Source organism: Corylus avellana, chromosome ca11, assembly GCF_901000735.1.
Source record: "Corylus avellana chromosome ca11, CavTom2PMs-1.0".
Taxonomy (NCBI): domain Eukaryota; kingdom Viridiplantae; phylum Streptophyta; class Magnoliopsida; order Fagales; family Betulaceae; genus Corylus; species Corylus avellana.
In genome coordinates, this window is record NC_081551.1 from 7,238,301 (window position 1) to 7,241,935 (window position 3,635).

Here is a 3,635-nt window from a genome sequence, read left to right on the forward strand (position 1 = left end):
ATAGAGACACACTTGAGGAGGGGTATCATGAAACCGAGCAGCCATTGTCCTCAGCTAGACTGCTTTCTTCTAGTTGGTGGGAAGAGTTCCCTTCTCCAAGTACGCTACTAACTCTTCTGCCCACTTGGGCATCACTGATAAGTGCTAAAATATTCATATTTTCATCCCTTATCTTGCATGTTTCAATCCTTTGGTTTTGGTTAATTAGACCATTTTACTTCTTTTTTGTGTTTTTCATGATTTTACAGGTTTTTGGAAGAAAATGAAGTAAAACTGGGAGATTTGGGTTCAAAAAGGAGAAGATGGAAATTTGGAACTCCCTGACACTGCGATCAATCGTAGGGTACCTACGATCGAGCGCAGAACCAGAGAGGACATAGCACAAAGCAGGCCAAGAGCGATTGAGTGCAAGCCAAAAGAAGCATCGATCGCAGACCTGCGATCGAGCGCACCCATGCGCAGGAGGCATCCCAAGTAGCAGCTATAATGTCCCTATTTCCATATTAGGGTTTTTCAAACTCCAAATTGTAATAGGATTGAAACCCTACAAAATCCCTAGGGTTCACTACTTTTCGAAGGACTTCTAAAGCTTATAAATAGACTCTTAAACCTTTAGAATAGGGAGGCTTGGAGAAGGAGAAGTATAGGAGCTCTCAAGTTCAAGTCTCGGGTTTATTCTTTTCTTTGCTTTTATTTTATGAAGATGTTTAACATAAATTCTATGTGTAGCTAATTTACTTAGTAGGGCTAGATTGAAGCCCTAGTTATGTTAAATTAATATTTTAATATTGGCGCCTTGTGATGATCATATTGTGCTATTTAACTTGATTAATACCTGCTTGCATGAATTCCTCATATGTGTATGCCTGACCAACATGTGCATGTGGTATGGACTTGTTAGTTAGATTAATTTGGATGGCCGAGTCCTGGGTTTAACTTAAGTAACAAAAGAATCCACACCGCGATTCTTGGGTTAATCAACATAGGGAACTGGGAGTATACACCCATGCCCTAGGCCCTGTGTGTTTGTCGATTTCCATAGAACATATGCTTTTCTAAAGAACAACTTAGTATATACCATGCTAAATCCTTTAGGAAAGAAAAGAGTTAAAGTATACACCCATGCCTAACTCGTTGCTTAGGGAAATCAATAGCTTAAAGAGTATACACCCATGCCCTTAGGTTGGCAAATATTAAATATGCATAACTTGATCAAAGCATTGGCATATTAATATACTAGTTTAACATAATTAGTGGTGTATATCAAAACCCTACCTTTGTTATCATCACATCAACAATCAATCTTTATTTTGCTTTTGCTTAAGGAATCTATTTTTAAACATAAATTCAGCAATCCTCGTAGGAATGATCCTGTACTTGCACCATATACTACCATGTTGACCTTGTGCACTTGCAGGTAAAACGTACAATTATTTACCTATTAATTTAGGTATATTTTTGCACAACAAGTTTTTGGCGCCGTTGCCGGGGATTGCGCCGAATTTTGTTTTAGTTTTGTTAGTTTAATTTTCAATTTTTAATTTAGTGTTAGCAAAAATAAAAAATAAAAATAAAAATAAATAAAAAATAATAAAGAAAAGAATTTCTTCTTTCCCTTCACTTTTCTACTTCCTGTTACAGGTTGCAGATTGGCATTCTGTGATTGCGATCAATCGTCAGCCAAGTGGAATCGAGCGCACTGCGATCGAACGCACCAACCTGCGATCGAGCGCAGTTTCAGAGAGCATCCGGACCAGGCAGTGCTGAAGCTGCCAAGTTCATGCAAGGTCGTCGATCTCAAGCCTCAACCGTTTTTCCCCTCGATCCTGAAATTGAGCGGACAATTCGACAACGACCTAGAGACAAAGAAGGAGAAGAAGAAGTTGAAATGGAAGACATGCAAGAAAATCCAATAGGGCCAAGACCCCTAGAAGCAAATCCACCACGAGTGAGGAGACCAATGAAGCAAGCATACGTACCAACAAACCTCCATCAACCCTCATGCATAGCATATCAACCGGAGGTAGATGGCAATTATTATATCTCTCCCCAAATTCTCAATGCATTGACCCACTTCAGAGGCACAGCTACTGAGGATCCCAACTTGCATCTTAAGGAATTCTTTGACTTATGCAAGTTGCAGAATGTTCAAGGCCTAACTCCAGAGAGACTCAGGTTAGTTCTCTTTCCTTTTTCCTTGAAAGATAATGCTAAACTGTGGTACAATTCCTTGCCTGCAGAGTCCATTCATACTTGGGAAGAATTGACCACCAAATTTCTGAAGAGGTTTTCCCCAGCCCAGAAGACAAAGCAACTTAAAAGGGAACTTCAAATGTTCCAACAACGAGACGGAGATTTGTTCTTTGAGGCCTAGGATCACTTCAATTCCTTACTCCAAAAATGTCCACATCACAACATCCCTCAAGATGAGCAAGTGCAAATCTTCTATGAAGGATTAGATGATACTAATAAAGGGATGGTTGACTCAGCTTGCGGAGGAACACTTATGGAAAGAAGTAGTGAGGAAGCTGCGGAACTTTTTGAGACATTAAGTGAGCATTCACAGCAAGTTTGTTCAAGAGAAAGGAGAGGAGTCAAGAGCAAGGGCATGTATGAAGTGAATCTCAGTGGAGGATCAACTAATCAGTTGGCAGCAGTAGAAAAGAAATTTGATATGCTTGTCAAGGCCATGACTGTTCAGAAAACTTCACCTCTGCAACAGGACACACAATTCCAGGTATGTGCTATTTGTTCCCATTTAGATCACACCACTGAGAAGTGTCCTTTTGCAGAACAAAAAGAGGTGAACTTTGTGGGACAAAACAATTATCCCCACAAGAACAACCCATACTCCAATACCTACAATCCAGGATGGTGTAACCATCCCAATTTCTCCTGGAGTAATAATCAAGGACAGCAGAAAGGGCACCAACAAGCAAGTCAATCAGCTCAAGAGCCAAAGATGAACCAACTGGAGAATATGATACATAACTTGGTGACTTCACAACAACAATTCATGGCTGATCAAAAAAATGTCAATACAAAGACTGAGCAAGCCATACAAAAGCTGGAAGTGTAAATGGGTCAGATGGCAAAGGAGCTGAGTGAAAGGAAGCAGGGGGAATTCCCAGCTCAAACAGTACCTAACCCAAGCAATCACCAGCAGCTGAAGGCAGTCACAGTTCAAAGAGGTCCCACTCCTACAAGAGCACTTTAGCCTAAATCTGAAGAGCTCAAGTGCAGCTCTTCACACTAGGAGTCCTACAGTCATCAATTGATGCGTTGAGCAAGCAAGAACCTCAAACGCATCTACCCACAATAGTGGTACCGATGCCATTAAAAGGACAGTAACATTTTCTCTTGTCTTTTCATCTTACTTTCTTTCCTTCACACATGTCTTGATTATCCTTGATGTTTGACCATTTACTTTTCTCCTGTTTTTTTTTTTTTTTTTTAAAAAAAAAAAAAACTTTTAAAATTTTGACATTCTGGTACTACGATCGATCGCAGGGTACCTGGGATCGAGCGCAGTAACTGAGAGGGGCTAAATACTTTTTGTTAGTGAGATTGAACACACCCCAGGTGCGATCGAGCACACTATGCCCAGACATGCGCGCCTCTGGCCGAATGCGATC